We start from the raw sequence: 20,523 nt of genomic DNA, 5'->3' as shown, positions 1-20,523 counted from the left end.
AGTAAGCTCTTCTCTTGCAGCAGAGGTCTGTTGGACCTCCCACTGATGTTGCCTGTGATTGGATAGTTAAGTACATCTACTAATCTGGGCCCTTTTGGTTCTCACACTAGCCCGTGTTCCCCGATTTATTATCTATATTATTTATAGACTAGAGGCCCAGTGCATAAAAATTCATGCATTGGAGGGGGGGTGTCCCTCAGCTTGACCTGCCCCATCTCACAGTCTGAGAACCCTCAGGGGCAGGAGGCGACCCAGCAATCAGGGGAAGGCGATGCTCTGATCACACCTCTACTGCTGCCACTGCTGGCAGGCAAGCCTCGGCTGGCCCTGGTTACCTGAGCCTCCGGTGGCCCTGGGAGCCTAGGAAGCCACCATCTGAGGCTTGCCTGTTGGGCCAGCCCTGAGCAGCTACAGGCCCTCGCTAGCAGGGTAGGTGTAGTAGAATTTTCATTTCCTTAAGACCAAGCATTGAAGTATGGGCCCTGGGTAGTACCCTCTCTTCCTCAGTGTGTTTCACATGGGCTCTGTCAAAAAGGGGGCTTTTTATCCTGTCCTGTTGCTTTATCCTCTGGACATTTACCAGTAATGCTTTTGCACAGAATGTCTAAAAGAGTCATCTCATATCTGTCAGGTCATTCTGTCCTGGACTTAATTATCTCCTTCACTCTACCTGTGTGCCCTATGACCAAGCGCAGTCTGAAATCAATCTAAGCATGCATCTCTGTCTAGACTTAGGGAAGCATATTTTTTATTAGCTCATAGGGATGATTCATCCTAGGTGAACCTTGGCTCTGAGTCAAAGCAGTGCTTCTGTTTCCTCAGCAGCAGGCAGCATCCTTTGGTATTGTACTGTAGTTATATACTCTCTTGACATCTCTCTCTCAGGTCAGCTTCTTGCTAAGACTGTGACACCCTCTTGTCACTTTCGAGTATGTGGCCTCCATTTTTCAAAGTCCTGGTTTCCTCACTTAGAGATGCCACCATTTCTTCCCTTTCCTCATTGCATTTCCATTTAATTAGGAAAGTGCTAGAATTATGTTTCTTAATTTCATAGGAGAAAATCATTTTCTAGATAAAAGGATTAAAACTGTTCATTCACTAGTGCTAAGGAAATTAGTATCTTCTTACACTTCATTTCCGTGCTGCCACCCACCTTCAACATTAGTCAGTTTTTCTGCTTTTTATTTCATTTTGCTTCAAGATCTGCTACCATCACTGAGAATAATGATTGCATTTTATTTATTCATGATTTCTGGGGCCTCGCACCATTTCTCGAAATGAGGAGGAAATTTATACGTCGTTGTGATTAAGAGCTATTGGAGACAAACCTTGTTTATCTTTGTTTTGTCACTCAATATCTATTTTTCCTTTTCTAAAACAGCACCCAATATTCCTTAATGAGATTTACTCTTGCCAAAATTGGATATAATCTGGCAGGACTGTCATTCATGGAGCCCAAGGTGTGAGTATATGTCCCAAGCCATATCAACAAACACTCTTTCCCTTCATTTCAGAGATTAAAAAAGCATTAAAATCATTGGCAGGGATTGGCCACAGAGATAAAGTTTACAAAATATACAATTAAACATTTAAAAGTCTGGCATTTAGTACATCCACACAATGTTGTGTGATCACCAGCTCTCTCTAGTTTCAAAGCTTTTCTTTCCCTCCAGAAGATAACCCTGTACCCATTGTGTACTTACTCCCTATTATTCCACCAGTTCTTGCCACCTACAGGCCTATCATGATCTCTGGTCTTTTAACTAACATTTTCTCCAGTTCTATGAGCTACTCTATTCTGTATGAAAACTCCTTTTCTACCTACATTACTCAAAGTCACTTTCTCTTGCTTTCAACCAAATAATTCCAACTAATGCAAGTCTAACTTTGGGAATCAGACAAGTTTCCTCATCTGTAAATAGTACCTTAATTATACATAGTGATTTGTAAATTATAAATAGTGTGATATCATGATTTATAAGAAAAACATATATTTGGTTATTCAGATGATCAAAGTATATTTCTCCTATGTATTTGGTCTTTGTCCATTATTCCTGGCTCCCAAACCTTTGGGATTTCTTAAGTGTTGCAAGTAATGCCTTTTGTTATGTAAATGAAGCAACTTGAAAGTACTCAAGGATGGGACTGGTTGCCTGGAGAGTCATCTTTTGTATTCATAGAGGGTTGGAACTGTCAGTCTCACTCTCTGATATCCAAGGAGGGGAAAAGGGCTGACAATGATTTCCATAATCAATTGTTAAGGATGTATTCGATCATGTCTCCATAAAAACCCAAAAGGAGTTCGGAGAGCTTCTGGGTTGATGAGCACGTGGAGATTTTGGGAGGATGGTGCACCTGGAGAGAGCATGGAAGCTCCATGCCCTTTCCCCATACCGTGCCCTGTGCATCTCTTCTATCTGGCTGTTCCAGAATTATGCCCTTTTATAATAAGCCAGCAATTTGGTAAGTAAAATGCTTCTCTGAGTTCTATGACCCATTCTAGCAAATTAATTGAACCCACAAAAGAAGGGGGTCAGGGGAACCTCCAATGTGTAGCTTCTTGATCTGAAGCACAGGGACTGGTTTCTAAAGTGGAGGGGAGGGGCAGTATTGAAAGACTGAATCCTTAACCTGTGGAATCTGATGTTATTTCTGGGTAGCGTCTGAACTGAGTTGAATTGTAGGACCCCAAGCTGGTTTTCCAAGAATTGCTTGCTGGTATCGGGAGCTCCCTCCCCACATTGAAATTGGGTGCTCAGAACACAAAAATAAATAATATAATACAAATAGCAATTGTCAGTACTAAATGAAATAATTCATGTAAAGCAACTAGCATAGTCTCAGACAGAGTATGTAATAAATGGATAGTAGACATTATTATCATTATCATTACTATAACAAGGTATTAGGTAAACATTTAATAAGTGAATTACTACTCAATAAAGTATCTCATCTCCCTGGGGTTTGTTTTCAGTTATTGAACTTAGTCAAGTCTAACTTTGTACAGGTAAGATGACTAGGTACAAAGACAAGATATACACAAATGGGCACTTGTCAGGGGAAATGAGGAAAGTGATCAAGTAAATAAACACTGAGAAAAGTATTGAAGAGTATGGGACATTTTGTCTTCCATTCCTGATGTTTCTTTCCAAGTGGATTACTGTACCTTTCCTATCCTCTCTCCACCCCCTCATTATTCAGTTGATGAGTTTGGGAGTAGAAAGTGGCCATGTAGCCCTCTGCCTTTTTGTCATTCTTTTTCTTGGTAATGAGTTTCCTGCAGGAAGCAAAGCAAAGGTCCTGTTCTGATTCTGGGGGTGAGATCTGGGCATGTGGAACTACAGCAGTCCAGAGCTGCTGTGATTGATGAGTAGTTTTCTTATTTACTTCTGGGTTCCTTTGGGTTCCTTATGACAACATTATTTTTTACATTGTTTTCACTTGGGAGAAAAAAAATCTTGTGTTTTAAGCAGTAACTAGGAAAAGAAGATACCACAAAGTGAGGGTAGAGATTGTAAAATTGTGAGATGTGATGAATAGGACTGGAAAGGATGGGCTGCTAGTTTTCACCCAATCACTGGGTACTTGAGTGTACTTGTAAGTTATAAATAGTGTGGTATTGTGAAGTGTTAATGTGATATAAAAACCATGGCCTGGGAACCATGGAAAAACATATTCTGTAAGTTAGGAAAGATGGTTGAAGGAATTATTTCACCTACATTGCCTAAAAGTACTTGAGCCTGATTTATGAAGCTATTGCTAATATGTTTTGAAGCCTAACTCTCTTTTGATAGTTTGACTTAGAGCTAATGGTTTAGTTTTCCTGCATGGCAAATTAAATAAAGATGGCATAGCTCTGAGCTGTGATTCCTCAAGCTACTCTGTTTTCTTAGCTGAAACCATCATTTGTTAAGCTAATGGGAATTAATTCCCAAGTGCATTAGAAGAGACATAATTTCTTCTAGAGTTAATATTTTACTCAAGATTAACTTTTCTTTAGAAAGTCCAAACTATAAAGAACTAAGCAGGGGAGAAGTCCAAGAGGAAGTATTTATTTATTTTTAAAAAAATATTTTAAAATCGATTTTAGAGAGAGAGAAAGGGAGAGGGAGAGAGCGAGAAAAACATCGGTTGACTGCCTTCTGCTCCATAATGGGTATTGAGCCCACTAGTTGCATACGTGCTCTGACCTGGAATTAAACTGGTGACCTCCTGGTGCATCTGTTGATGCTCAACTGAACCATACTGGCTAGGCAGAGGAAGCTATTTATTAAAAGTGGATTTTGTAGAACAAATATGTGTAGGTCTATATAATTATTGAAATACAATTCTTTGGGTTGGGATATATTTCAAGTAAAAAAACTTTGTATAGGTAAGATGACTAGGTACAAAGATAAGATATACACAAATGGGCATCACTTTTTATGGGGAAAGACAGTCTCCTTTTTAAGCCAATAATATGCAACAGTAGGTAAGAGCAGGAGAGAGACTTATCACAAGTAGTGTGACATGTGACATGTTTCTTTGTCTCTGCATTTTGTCTGCTTCCCTGTGTTTGTTACTATGTATTGGGTAGAGCTGCTATGTCTCCTTGAGTTGGCAGAGTGGCCTATAGAACCCAGTGGCTCAGTTTCCCCAGTCTCCTGAACTGGAAACTCTAGGTGCACCCATTTGTGGGCTGTGAGCACAGTATTGTAGTTGAGACTTGGACTTGACCTCCAGGCCAATTAGCTGTGAGGACCAGCTATGATTTACCAGGGGAGAGCTGCTATGCAGGAGACACCAGTATGGAGCACAACTTGCTTCAGTGGGGATTTGTTGCTCACTGATTCAACCCTTTGAGTGAGTCTCTTATGGATGTGTAGAATTGTAATCAGGTTTGGTCTGACACTGACTACTGTGTACACTGGCTCTTGGGTTTCCAGGGAGGTGCAAAGTCAGCCATTGCCTGGCATCATGCAGCAGAAGCTACAGAGAGATCTGAAGATTCCTCCTCTTTGTATGGGGTTTGGAAGTGCCCAGATGAGGCCCAGCTATGAAGCAAGGCAGGCTGGTACTGGTGCAGGATCTTGGGCCTTTTACTGATAGGTTTGGGGCTCCCTGATCCAGCTGCAGCTTGTTTGAGAGACTTTGGCCTGAGCAAGGAGAGGGCATTCATATGCAAAAGCTGCTGCACACAGCTTATTTGGGGTTGTAAATTGGATGGGGCTGGAGTCTTAGGGAATCACCAGGGTGGAGCAAACAGAAATGACTGGCAGTCAGCCCTGCCACAGGGGAGGTCCCAGCATAGGAACAATGGTCCCTGCAAGCACTTTCTGGGAGAAAGCCAACTCTGGGTTCCTGATAGATGCAAAACAATCCAGTCAGTTATAGCCGCCAGGTGAGAGTCCAGGATGTTGCAGATTGTATATGATTGATCTGGAATTCCAAGTGGTATGACTACAAAGCCCATCATCATTTGATTATATGGCAATATGCTTCTTCCTACTAGGAAGACTGATAACTTCTTAACAAGTGAAACCAAGTTGTACCTGAAATAACTGCTAAATGAACAAATGGATGAATGAATAAACCTAGGGAGGCATCTCTGGAGGACAGATACCAATTTAAAGTTACAAAATTGAAAGATAGAGTGTTTGTTAAGATCTTTTTTATCAAATGTTACTTTAAATTGATTTTTGATGGAGGAAATCTTTATGAGACAGTCACAGCTATTGCAGTAATTATAATTTTGAATAAAGAAAAATGTTAGACTTTCATTTATTTAATATTTATATCTTACTCTTTTATTTATTTTTCAATTGCAGTTTACTTCCAATATTACTTTGTATTAGTTTCAGATGTACAGCATAGTGGTTAGACAACCATGTACTTTATATATCTTACTCTTTTATGAGAAATCTGTGGAAAGGCATAAAAATCAAGTCTATAAATATTCTTTCTTTCTTCTTTCTTTCTTTCTCCAAATAATATCCATTATGTGTCTTTTATGTACTAGTTATTGAAAGAATGAAAATACATCAAGGAGAGTGATATGTGAATGAGTACTACTAAGTATTCTGAGGAAAATTATCCTGGGTTTCATTAAAGGTGATTTAGAAAAAGTCATAAGCATCATGTTAAAACCTGCCACTTCCTAGTCATTTTATTCTGTGAGTTGTTGAAAAATCAAAACATTACAATGGGAATTCATGTGAAATTATAGCACGCTGTTTTCTCTCCTTCAAAAGAAGTGCTTAGAGCTTCATAAGTGCTGTGAATGTCACTGCCAATCCTTTATCATCCTAGCAGTCTAGAGAAATTTGCTGTCCTGAATTTCTTTGATATATGTAGATATTCTAGATAGATTTTCTGGCCAAGAATATAGATCATTTGCAAATAGGGGCAAGTTGGTAGATAGCATCATGTCAGTAAAGCAGATTTTACACAAAAACCCCCACAAAGCTGCTAATGGGCAAAGAAATTGCATGGAGAAAAGCTGGCAAGCAGAGCAGGAAGAAAACAGATGGGGCAAGCCCATTAATGGCATCCAAATGTTGGCATTTTATTTTCACAACAGTTGTTCTAATGTAGTCTTGTCAGAAAAAGAATTATGTTTTATCTTACTATTCAAAATATATTTTAAACTCTGGTTCATCCTAAAATGGTTTTTGGCATTAATCTCTGTCATAGATTTGGACACTGTTGATTCAGCATCCTTCAGAGAATACTGGGTTACAGTACATTTTATATTTATGTCCTGGTTTTGACAGGGAGAGAAGTATATTAAGTGCTTTATTCTTAAGATCTCTCTCTCTCTCTCTCTCTCTCTCTCTCTCTCTCTCTCTCTTTAGTTCAATATATATATATTTAATTTTTTTATTAAGGTATTATATATGTACAGATTCTACCATTGCCTCCCCCACTCCTATACATACCCTTACCACCCAGAGTTTTGCATCCATTGGTTATGTTTATATGCATGCATACAAGTCCTTCGTTGAAGATCTTCTCTCTTGATGAAATGGCACCAATATCCACCCAGATCCATAGTTGGCAAACCGCGGCTTGTGAGCCACAATATTCCATTGTATAGATGTACCACAGTTTTTTAATCCATTCATCTGCTGATGGGCACTTAGGCTGTTTCCAAATCTTAGCTATGGTAAATTGTGCTGCTATGAACATAGGGGTGCATATATCCTTTCTGATTGGTGTTTCTGGTTTCTTGGGATATATTCCTAGAAGTGGGATTACTGGGTCAAACGGGAGTTCCATTTTTAATTTTTTTGAGGAAACTCCATACTCTCTTCCACAGTGGCTGCACCAGTCTGCATTCCCACCAGCAGTGCTTGAGGGTTCCTTTTTCTCCACATCCTCGCCAGCTCTTGTCATTTGTTGATCTGTTGATGATAACCATTTTGACAGATGTGAGATGGTATCTCATTGTTGTCTTGATTTGCATCTCTCGAATGATTAGTGACTTTGAACACGTTTTCATATGTCTCTCAGCCTTCTGTGTGTCCTCTTTAGAAAAATGTCCACTTAGGCCCTTTGCCCATTTTTTTTTCTTTTATTAAAATTTAATTTTATTGTTTAAAGTATTATACATATTAGTACATATATCTCCTTTTATTTTCCCCATTGACCATCCCCCAGCCTCCTTTAGCCCTCTTTGCCCATTTTTTGATTGGATCATTTATCTTCTTTTTGTTAAGTTGTATGAGTTCTCTGTAAATTTTGGAGATTAAACCCTTATCTGAAATAGCATTGGCAAATAAGTTCTTCCATGCAGTGCGCTTTCTTGTTGTTTTGTTGATGGTTTCTTTTGCTGTGCAGAAGCTTTTTATTTTGATGTAGTTCCATTTGTTTATTATCTCCTTAATTTCCATTGCCCTAGGAGCTGTGTCTGTAAAGATATTTCTACGACTTATGTCTGCTATTTTGCTGCCTGATCTTTATCTTTATATGAGTATTTATGAGCAACCCATGTTAAGCATTAGTTCTTTATTTCTCTTCTTGGTTTTCTTATCTCAAATTTATGCACCCATTCATTCAACTGAGAAATTGATGTCATTCCTTATTTCTCTCTCTCACTCTATTCTTTAATATAATGGAGATCAGAGTTGTGTGTACTTTGGCTCTCCTATAGTTCATTATATGACTAATTCTAATTTGTACCTTTGTTCCAGTCTCTTTCCATTTCAAATCATTCTCTAAACAACTACTAGAATTATCTTTTCTGAAATCATATCTAATTTTGTCTCCTTTATTTAAAAACTTTGATTCTAATTGCCTACAGTATGGCAATCTGATTTGTAAGACAACCATATTACCCCAGTATATCTCTAGCTTTATCACTTGCTAACCAAACCAATTCAATGTATGACCTATACAATAATTGGACCAAATACTCCATCTTTCCCAAAATGTCCCAAGCTTATAAATGTTTTCAGATCTTTGCACACCCTCATCTCTTCTTGGGATAGTGAACTCTTATATATATTTAAAAACTGATCTTAAGGTTAGGTGGAAGGTGAATGCATCTGACTTTTTAATATTTTATTCTCTACCCTAAGGTCCCACTTATTTATTTATTCACCTAGTCTTGAAACTTTATTCGTGTACTTATCTTGTAATTGGCCTTATGTAGGCACTAGGGAATTCAAACATTAAAAATAAAAGTTGAATCCTGTTAGAACTCTTTTGTTGTTGTTTGTTTTTTGTAAAGTACTAACAGATTTATGAAAGCACAACACTCTTAATGGCATACAACTCCTCTGATTTTTCTCTTACAAAGCTCTTAATTTTCTACTTGATAGACTGTAAAATTGCTGTTTTATAAATTGCCAGAACTATCCTCTTCTGACTCTGTGCCCTCATTTACTTTTCATGTTTGGGATGCATCTCAATTTCTCTTCAGTTTCAAGGTCATAATTCTCAATCTCCATTAAGATGGAAGTATTTGAAATGTCTACAAACCTTGTTTATTACCCACTTGAAATTATGACCTTTGCTTACTTGACTAGCTACTGGTCCTGATGACCTTGGATAACATTGCTTTTTGTGTATTTCCAATCTTCCTTCTAAAATGCTGTATTATCCTCCTAATACAACAGAAGCACAGAATTAAAAAAATAAATCATCTTGATTCTATTACTTTTTTTTACTTTCTACTGGGGAATTTGAGAAGATTACTTTAATTCTGGAGAGAACACTGGGAATCCCCTGTTCTTTGACGTGTTCTCAGCTGTCAAGCGTGCTACATGAAACCTATTTTTCATGAGTTAATACCCATCATACCCTGCTTTATAACTACTTAACTGTCCACCTCCCCTGTCATTGGTGAGTTTCTTGTGGGAAGGAGCTTATCTTACTGGTTTTTGTAACTCCATCTCTATATTATATTCAGGAAGTAATAAAAATTTTTTTAATAGAAGTAAGTGAATAAATAAATGGCTACAGCTATTGTACTCTTGAATTAGTAGGTAGACTTCAAATGTTTGATGTCAGACATCTTGGTTGTTGACAGAGAGTCCTTTCTATTTGATTAACAAATAATATAGAGATAGTTTTAAGATTTTTTTTAAGCAAGTGCATGTATTTTTATTCTTTGATATCAACAGCAGATGCTCTCTTCAACAAATACCTCTTAAGGGCTTCTCTAGATTAATTGGCAATCTCCATCACCTGTCTAGATTGTATCCTGATGCCCCACAATTTGTGATTATCTCTTTACTATGCCTTCACTTTTCTGGTTGAGTTGTATGCTTGCCGAGAGTTAGGCCCATTTATTCTGAATCCTGTTTATACTAGTTTTGGTTATAGTATAAATGGAAAATACCCATTGAACTATATTTGTAATAGAAGTTATGTCATTTAATTAAGATTATGCAAATATACCTAACCCTAAGTGTCAGAAGCAAATGATGACTGTTTCTGGGAAAAATAAATTGATTTCTTCAGAAAGATATGCTAGAGAATTGCTAACAAGTTGCATTCAAGTTAGCTTTGGGCGTGGCCTATGTAAAAGGTTGGGAAGAATAGGTACTCACATAACTTCAGACATACTTTTAGGCTTCAGCCCTGTTTTTAAAGAAACCAAAATAGCTGCACCATTAGTGTAAGGATGAAACAATTTCAACCAGTTGACCCTAACCCAGGAAAAGGCTTCATCTTCGATGTTAAAAGATCAGCAAATGAATGCACATTTAAATGTTCTCTGCTGAAATAAAATGTTCAAGGTAAACATGGATCATTTTTATAATTACCCACTTGAAATTATTATCTTTGATTACTTGACCAGCTACTGGTCTTTGTGACCTTGGATAACATTGCTTCCTGTGTATTTCCAATCTTCCTTCTAATATGCTGTATTATCCTCCTAACAGAACAGAAGCACAGAAGCAAAAATCAATCATTTTGCTTCAATTACTTTTTCTTCCTTTCTACTGGGGAGTTTGAGAAGATTTTGGTTTCCCAAAAACTACTTTCGAGTACCCAAGGGGAGATCTCGTCTTCATTACAGCATAGAGGTCTGAGTATTTTTCTCTCTCTGCATGTAACTGTCTTTAGCAGGCTCTTGACTCTCAAGAAAGCCATTCATCACACCGTGATGCATGTGGCCTGGGTCAAATTGGTACATAAAGTGTGCTAGCCTTTACTGCCAAACAAATTAAGAAGGTCGACTGTGGGCAAATGGGCAGGGTCTTAAATTAATGCTTAAAAACATAACTAAAATATCATTCTCCTATTGTCTCACTCAAAGCATTGATGATAACACTTTTGAGGCTCAGATGACAGACAAATGAGTTCTATTAATTAACGGATTGCTTTGTATGGAAGAGCATATTTAAATCCTTGACAAGAAGTCTGAGAATCAAGAATAACATAACTCTCAGACACAGTGACCAAGGAGGGATTTCAAGCACTGTTATGCTGTGCGTTATCTGCTTGAGGAAAGTGAGCTTGGTCTCTTATACACTGTATCATGGACTTTGGAAGACAAGAGGTATGACCCAGGGGGTTTGTGTCATTTGAATGTTCCTCCCAATTTTTGAGGGCTCAGTCATCTGATTAGGCAGGTAAGCAAGTTTGTGAAATTATGCAAATCCAGAGAAGAGACAGTAAAGGTGTTCTGTTCAAATTATTTTTCACACATACATTTTTCTTCTAAAAATTTAAAGTTCAAATTTTATTTTATTGCCTGACTGCATTCTGTATCCAAGCTCATGGTTGAAGAAATGAGTGAATGAATCAGTGAAGGCTATTTGTTTAGAGACTGTTGCAAATTAAAATGCTGGGTATGGGAACTGTCACTAAACTCAGTTTGTAAAGTAGAGCTCAGGATATAATAAGAGAAAAATTAAGATAGGATAGCAGAACCAGAGTGCAGATACAAAAAGGAAAAAGGAAAATTGTGCCTGGAAGAGAGGAGTTCAAGTCCTAGGAGATGCAATTCTCCACTGTAGTTAAGTAAGAATCTGCACCCTTTACCATGACATGGCAATCTGCCAGGCTCTCTTCTCCAGCATCTAATAGTTCTTATTAATCAGAGGTTCTTAACAAGGCATCATGGACTTCAATGCAGGAGGTGAAAATGAGCCACGATGCCCTTGAAACCGTCAAGTGATTGGTCTGTGCACATTTGTACATTTTTACAAGGCAGGGCTGAATTTATTTTTAACATATTCCAGAGGTTATGAAACACTGACTTGACAGATTTTTCAAAAAGTATTAGAGCACAAAATACCTTGGATACATACTAATTTGGCCTATGCTTTTCTGAGGTCATTTTTAAAAACTCAGTTACAAAGCTAAATCCCATGTACTAAATATGCATAATTTTTATTTGTCCATCAATCATACTTCAATAAAGCCAGGAGAAAAAGAGAAAACACCATGCTTAGTTTGAGGTTTGGAAGATATGAGTAGGTTTCTTGACATTAACTGGATGGAAACTGTATTTATTTAAGAAAGCGATTCTAGATTTGGAAGAAGAACGGAAAGAGTAGAGGTGGAATTTTGAATAAACTGAACAAGAGTTGGAATTCTGGAGCCAGACAGCTGAAAATAAACTCTATCTCTCACTTCCTGACTGGCTAGCTGTTCCCGAAACCCATTACCTTTTCTTCCTGGCCACACTGCCTAAATCTGGCCAAATATCTGAGTTCTGGTCAACAGACAAAGAAAAGGAGTGGTGTGCACGCTGCCAGACCTAGCCCATAAACACCTGTCTGTCTCCCATGTTCTTTCCCCATCTGCCAGTTTATGAAGATAAGCACTGTATGGTAAGCAGAGATATCCATGTCCTGCTCACCAGAACCAGCGAGTAAGTAGGATAGGCTACTTAGCAAAGGGTGTCAGATGGAATTAGGTTGCTAATCATCTGATCTTATAATAGAGAGATTATTCTGGATTATTTGAGTGTGATCACTGGGTCCTTAACAGCAGAAGAGGGAGACAGAAGAGAGAGAACCATAGCGATGGCAGCATGTGAAGAACTGGGCCTGCGGTGTTTGTTCTGAAGATGTGAAAGGGCTGTGAGCCAAGGAAGGCAGATGGCTTCTAAAAGCTGAAAGGGCAAAGAAAACAGATTCTCCCTGAAAAACTAGAAAGCAATGCAGACCTGCCGAGGCCTTGATCATAGTCCAGAGTGACCTGTGTCTGATATCTGACCTATAGATCTGTAAGATGATATATTTATGTTGTTTTTAGCCACTAAATTCATGGTAATTTGTCACAACAGATTAGGAAGTGAACACACACCAGTCACTGAAAGCCACTTGTTGAAGAAGTCAGACACCAGATGGAAGAGTCTGGGCCCTTGCAGGGCTCTTGGAAGAACATTCCAGTGAGTCAAACACTTGCTTTGGACTTCACATGAACAAGAAACAAACTTCTATTGTTTGACCTTGACGCTTTTTGGAATTCGTTTTTACAATATCTGTATACTGAGCAGCCTGGGAAGGTAGAGCTACTGTCTCCCTCTGGTACTGTGATTAAAACATGCTGGCAAGTCACATAGCCCCTCAGTGCCTTAGTTTCCTCATTTATAAAATGTGTTACAATATTATTCGGAAGGTTGGTCTTGCTCACCTCAAATTTACCTCTGAGTTAGAGACCCAGAGTGGTACACAGGTATTCCATTTTATAGAATTCCTTCCTGATTGCTATGAAGATTAAATGAATTAATATGTGTAAATCAATATGTGCAATGAATATTAGCACATATTCAATCCTACTAAAGTGTTAACTTTGATATTATCATCAAGGAGTGCAGAGAAAAACAAACTAAGGCGGAAGTTTTGCAAACAATGAATCAGCATAGGGATTGCATTGGACATAGCATAATTATAATTCTACAAAACACTTAGCCATGTGGGGGAGATCATACATCTTTATTATCTACGATTAATCTAAGCTTGCTTTTAGTTCAGAAGGGTGAAGAGTACTGATGCTTTTGATTTTATAAATTATAGAGAATTTGCCCTATATTGGACTCTAAATAAAACTGTACATTCTGGAGAGTACCACTTTGTCTTTTTTTTTTTTTTTCCACCTTCTCTTTTCTTTCCTTCCTTCCTTCCATCCTCCCTCCCTCCCTTCCTTCCTTCCTTCCTTCCTTCCTTCCTTCCTTCCTTCCTTCCTTCCTTCCTTTCTTTTTTTCTTTCTTTCTTAATTCTTTCTTTCTTTTTTTTTTTTTTTTTTACACTTTTGAGTACACTGTTTTCAGATCATGTGAGCAATTTTCCTCTCATTGATGGCATGTTCAAGCAATATGAAGAAGCAGGAGTTATAAAATCCCAACACTAAGGGATTTCTTAAGGTAAGCTTTGGTATAGATTATTACAAATAAGAAGTTTAAGAAGTGCTTTGCAAAGAAGCATTGGAGATTTTATAACTCATTTCATCTTTCTTAGTTACTACAGCAACAGTTAGGGAAAAATAAATCAAAGACTCACCACTCATGCTCATCAAAACTCCTCAGCTGCCTGCTTCCCAAACGCATGAAATGAATCCACATCCCAGAAGCACAGCTCTATTACTGCCACTCAGCAAGTGATTACTCTTCAGAATAAAAGGAAAATAGACAAAGAATGAAAATGAATTAATATGCCTTATTTTTCTAGGCTTCAGCAATTTCCATGCAAATTTCAAAAAATTTGTAATGGTGTTCCCAGGGCTTAGAAGTCAACAGTTTTCCAAAATTGGTGAAATGAGCCATTTGGGGAATTATTTAAAACAATCATTATGTAAATTTGAACCTCTATAAAAATAAATTTTTAGAAATATGAACTTGGGGGTTAGAGATTAGAAGGGCTGGTAAAGTATTTGGTGTATTATTTTATCCTACCTTTTTAAGGTAATTTCATGACATTTTGTAGTAATAGCAGGAAAACGAGGTGTTAACTGCCAGGATGTTCCAAGTCTCTGCATCTTTTTGATTTAAATAAAATGACTCCACTCTTATTTTACAAAAAGCAGAAATCTAGGGTTTCTTCCAAAAGACCTGGGAGTTTTGGAAGGGTTACTTTTTCTTTCTTGCCACTGGCTATGCTTTTTCCTTTGTTTGAGGTCTTGTCCATTGCAGGCATTTCCTGCTTGGTACCATCCAGCCTTGGCCATCACCCAGCCTTGGCCATCACCCAGTCTTTTGTCATTCAAAAGATCCCACACACACTACACTTTGTAGTGGCTTTTAATAAAACCTAAGGCTAAGGTAGGTGATATATCACCCAGAGCATCATGCAGCAAATAAATTAAAAGATAGAAGCCCACCTAAGGGAGTTGATTGGCCATTTTCCCTGACCAGCTCACTATGAAGAGCCCCAGTTTCTGGCCATCTTGCTGGTCCCCTCCTTTTTTCTCCAAGCCCCTCATCTCTCTCTCTCTCTCTCTTTCTCTCTCTCTCTCTCTCTCTCTCTCTCTCTCTCTCTCTCTCTTTCTCTCTCTCTTTCTCGGAAGAAGCTTAAAATTTTCCTTTTTGTCAAAGTTTTAGTGATATGTTATCTGAGTTTTACAAATGAGAAAATTGAAGGACAGGGACAGGAGAGTTGTCATTTATCTAAAAATCACGAAGCTCTCAGTGGCAGGGCCTTTGGGTTTCTAAGCCAGGATGTTTCCAATCCACCAACTGATGCTGATGTACATTTACAAGAAGGTTGCATATAGAAACCCTAAGGTGATCATTGAAAATTATAAACTCATTGTAGAGTCTGAAGTGTTGGTTTCAATTAAGGAAATTTTACAGAAAGGTCAGATGAACTTGTAACTATTGGATATTGGAATCCAGGGAGACTAGAAGATGAGATCAGATTAATAGTCTTCTGAGCCATGATTCTGCCCCTGACAGTGGCTCCAAGGCACATTTTGTGAAAATAACATGTTTGTATTCCATGACATTAACTTCAAAAGGTTATGGTTGTAGCTGAGAAAAAAAAAAATCTAGCTTCTCTTAGTTGATTTGTGGAATCATCTGTGAATCTAACTAAACTTCAAAGGACCTACTTTTTGTCTGTCATATCTTTGAATTTCATAAATATATTAGTACTGTAGAAAGCATTATTTTAATATCTGCTTTTTAAACATTTAATGACAGGATAAAAAGTGTCATTGTGGCATGCTAGATTACGAAGCACAAACTGAACATGTAAGTATTGAGTTAAAATTTATACACTGCAGTCAGGCAAATGATAATTCTGTCACCTTATGACTGATCCCATCTTGTTCAGGAGTCTCAATATATATTGAAGGAAGAATAGGGATCTAGCACTAGAATTAACATGCCAACTAAAGGTAACTTAATTTTTCCACTTCCAACAGTCTCTTTCAGATTAATTCAGTGTTGTTTGAGTAAATAGGAAATTCAGAGTTTAATTCCCTGCCAGGCAAGTTTCTCCCCTCTCTATTTCCTCATCCTTCTCAAGATGGCATCCAGGTGCAGAGGGAGGACAGGTGTCCTTATGGCATCGGTGGGAATGAGTGGCCTATTCCAGTGGCACTGTCTTGTCCTGCTTGTCTCTGTACAAAGGCCTGTGATCTACTAATTGGGTTGGCTGTGTCCTGTGCTCTGTTTTCAGATCATGGGCAATTCTTGCTGATTGTTCAGGGGATTTAAACCAGGCCCCCCACCTCAGCTCTGAGCAAGCTCCAGGTCTATGTAAGTCTGACTGTGGCTCCCAGGTTGGCTGACCTCCACCACGTTACCCAGATAGTGGCTCACTTCACCCTGCTGGGAGACAGTTCTCCGTGGGTCTCTGGTATTTCTGCATATATTGTAGCAAGCTGCTGATGGTCCTTTGTTGTGGACTAACGTTTAAGGGTATTTGTAGACTGAGCAGCCTCGGAAGGTAGAGCTGCTGTCTCCCTCTGGAGCAAGGAGCAGGCATGTTGACTTCCCATTATGAAAAAATTGGCTTCCTTCAGCTGTGTGCAGTAGTCATTAGGTATCCTTTGTGTTGTCCTATGGGACTGGGGCTTAGAGAACTGGCTCGAGAAATGCTGAAATTCCAGTTGCTGCTGTTACTGTGACTCATAAACGATCCATCGGCTTTGTCATAGGAGTCTGGTGTTTTCTTCCAGGATTTCTGACACAGTGGGAGTCTAATTTACTAGCTTGCAAGTCTCAGACTCTCAGATATATCTCAGTCCTTAACAAAGCCCTTGACAAGCACATGGCCAGGACCTGCAACTTTTTTCTGAGTTTAACATGGGGAGAGACTAGAGAAGGTCATGATCCCCTCTGGGCCATTCACACAGGCTATGAGGAACTAGAGAGTTCCCTCATCTAAACATTACACACGGTCATTTTCAGTCTACCGTGAGTGAATTCTCTGGGTTGGCATGGGCACCCCAGGAGAGAGATTCACCTAAAGATCCAATTGGGAAATGGAGCTTCTGGTTAACTCATTAATACTTTTTAAAATTTGCATATTTTAAAATTAAATTTATTGGTGTGACTTTGTTTAATAAAGTTATATAGGTTTCAAGTATACAATTCTGATACATGTTTGGTATATTGCATTGTGTGTTTACCCCCAGAGTCATCTCCTTCAGTCACCATATGTTTGACCTCCTTTACCCTTCACTACCCCCTACCCCCTTCCCTCTGGTAACCACCATACTGTTGTCTGTGTCTATGAGTTTTGTTTTTCATTTGTTACTTTCAGTTTTATACCTTATATGTGAATGAAATCATGTGGTTCTTGACTTTTTCTGTCTGACTTATTTCGCTTAGCATGATATTCTCAAGATCCATGTTGCTGCAAATGACAATAGTTTGTTTTTTTTTAAATTTTATCACTCATTAATATTAACTCTTGATTAATAAAAGGAAGTTTTTGTCACTTAGAAACCTCTTTTTCTTTTCAGTAAAGTCTATTTTTCAAGGCTGTGGCTTGACCCTATGCCTAAGGATACTAAGTTATAATTGAAGAAATGGGCATTATTGCAACAGTATGGTGGTTATTAGATAAAAAGGGGGTAATGGGGAAATAAAGGGTAGAGGAGGTTGAATGTATGAAGGAGATTTGGCTTTGAGTGGTAGGCACATAATGCAAAAGACAGATGATGTGTCGCAGAATTATATACTTGAAACATATAATTTTATTAACCAATGTCACCCCAATAAATTTAATAAAAAATTTAAAAGAGATTCCAGTTCTCCTCCAGGTCATGTGTGACCCTTGCCAGACAGGGGAAAAGAATTTTATTGATGTCTTTAAAAACATTATTCCATATATGCATATATATGTACATATATATAGTGTCCCAAAATATGTATACACAATTTAACAGCTGAGAGCTACTAAATGAAATAAAAAGTATTTCAATAAACACTACCTTTCTAATTATTCAAAGTGTGTGTATACTTTTTCTGGGACACTGAAAATACTATATGTATTCACAAAATAGATAACCAACACATACATGCTTTATTATGTGTCTTCGTGCTTGAGAGGGAGTGACAATAAAGTAATTCAAAAGCACTCATTTACAACAGTACTCATTTTAGGCTGGAATGACCTTAGTCAGTGATATATAGTAGTTATAGATAAGTTAATAAACCAGGAAACATATTAATTCACCAGTATTTTTAAAAATATTGTTAATTTTTTCTTTTTCTTTTAAAAGCAACAGAATAAAATAAAACAATCCTGGAAGTAGAGTTGTCATTATTTCCTCAGAAAAGAAAATTCTTGAAGGCGAGCTATTGTATTATTGACATAAAGGTTAGCTGTAAGAGGAAGCAGGTTCAAGATGTCATGTGACTGCAGCACACATACTGTGGTTACGTCGAAGAGAACCTTGAAGTCAGAGTTTATCCCTGGGTGTTCTCAGTACAAGGAGGGACTACAGAAGTCAGGAAAAGCTTCTTAGTACCTGGGACATTGAAGCCTGCTAAAGAGAGCTTGCAGAATCGTTACCTGGAAATATCTGTATCTATATATTCATGTTTTCATTTGTGTTTATTAATATTACTCACTGGACTGACAATTCAGGAATTAAATATTTAGTTAGAAATTGGAGAATAATTATTTTTGAGTAAAGGGAAATTAATAGATTAGAAACCATTTTAAAACAAAATTTATTCTTGTAAATATACTATAAAATCATCTTAATAATGATGTTAAATGGTAATTGACAATCACCTTAAATTGTAATTTTCAGTAATGTTATATGAAGTTAAACAAGTATAGAAATGTATGAATGAGAGGATTTGGCTAATCCTGTAGTTCTGATAAGATGAACCCATGGCACCACTATTTTATACCCTCCCTGTTGGGTGAAATTAGTTTTAAGTGCCATTGGCAATAAATTTCATTTAGGATTTGGTGCCTGTATTTATTTTTAGAATTTTATCAAAATATTTGGACTAAAAGCAAAAGACCTTTGGAATTTTTTCTTATTCTATATATACTACTAAATTTATTTTAAAATCACATATGTATTCCTTGTCTGGGTAGCTCATTTGGTTGGAGCATTGTCCTGATGCCTCAAGGCTGTGAGTTTGATCCTCAGTCAGGGCACATGCAAGCATCAACAGGTGAGTGTATAATAGATGGAGCACCAAATCGATGTATTCTTTCTCCCTTCCTCTTTCTCAAAGTTAATTTAAAAAGTAATAATTTTTTTAAACCCAAAATATAGAAGGTTCTAAATATCTATAATTTTTATAGTCAACATTTCAGCCCAAGAATAGGACTATGGATTTGTCATTCACAATCAGCTAGCACCTAAGCCAAAGTATAACATTAGGAAATATTGCCTTTTTATTGATGGTCACCTCATGTTTTGGCCTGTCTCTGTTTTTCCATTTCCTATGCTTTGAAACTCAGGATTTGCTTATGCTTCCTGGGATCTGAGGATTTCTCATTGTATTAGTCTACTCGGTCTACCATGATGTCACAGAGCCAGTGGCTTAAATAGCACACATTTGTTTTCTTACAGTTCTAAGGACCGCAGATCCAAGATCGAAGTGCTGCAGTTGGTTTCTGGTGAGACCTCTTCTAGATCTGCAGTTGGTCCCCATCTCCCAGTGTCCTCACATGGCCTTTCCACACATATAACCCTTTCCAGGGAGAGAGCCTAGAGACACAATGTTTCCTCATGGCTTTGAGAGCTGGGTTGTGGAGGGACTAAAGGAAAACACTCAGGGAATCTTGTTTCACTCAACATCAGCAGGGGACCATCCTAGTTGCTTTAGAAAATTTACTTCAATCATCACAAGGCTATATTTCATTTAAGTACATATCTTTACTGTCAAAAAAGCTCAGGTTGCCTTGGCCACGTTGGCTCAGTGGTTGGAGGGTTGCTGTACTGTGACTGCAGAGAAACTTGATGTCAGAGCTCATCTCTTAGGATGTTCTCACACGAAAGGGTGGTGGGTTCGATTGCTGGTCAGGGGCACCTACCTCAGTTGCAGGTTTCCATTCATACGTCTCTCTCAGGTCAATGTTTCTCTCCTCTCTCTCCACCTCCCCCTTCCCTTCCACTTTCTCTAAAAATCAATGGTCAAAAATATATCCGCACTCCTGGGTGAGAATTAAAAAAAAAAATTTTTTTTTAAAGTTCAGATTAACATTTTCTATAAGAGCTTTCTTGTTTGCTGACTCTGAGATACTAGGTTAGTAACACTTGCCAAATTTTTCTGCACCAACAGGTCACTCCTTGCTAATTTTGAAGGTCCTAAGAACAAAGAGGATTTTTAGGAATCAAAAGCAGTGCTCCTAGGCTCCTTTGAAGCTGCAGGCTCCCATGATTGCTCTGAAAGTATCTCATAATGTGGCAAGATGAAAGAAGCTGCCATGTTTATGCCCTGCTTACATGGCGGGGGCCTGCCTGAGAGAGGCTTGGCTACTCAGGCTTGTGGTTTCTTTCTGTGTTCGTTTCAATCCTGGCCCAGTGGTTTCGTTTGCTGCTCTCTATGAGGGTATTATTATAGAACTGTATACTGCTAATCAGAGCAGGACTCTTTCTGGAATTTTAAAAAAATATATTTTATTGATTTTTTACAGAGAGGAAGAGAGATAGATAGTTAGA

The sequence above is a fragment of the Pipistrellus kuhlii genome, unplaced genomic scaffold, assembly GCF_014108245.1.
Source record: "Pipistrellus kuhlii isolate mPipKuh1 unplaced genomic scaffold, mPipKuh1.p scaffold_m20_p_6, whole genome shotgun sequence".
NCBI lineage: Eukaryota > Metazoa > Chordata > Mammalia > Chiroptera > Vespertilionidae > Pipistrellus > Pipistrellus kuhlii.
The sequence above is the reverse complement of the archived record's forward strand: the minus strand, read 5'-3'. Positions refer to the sequence as shown.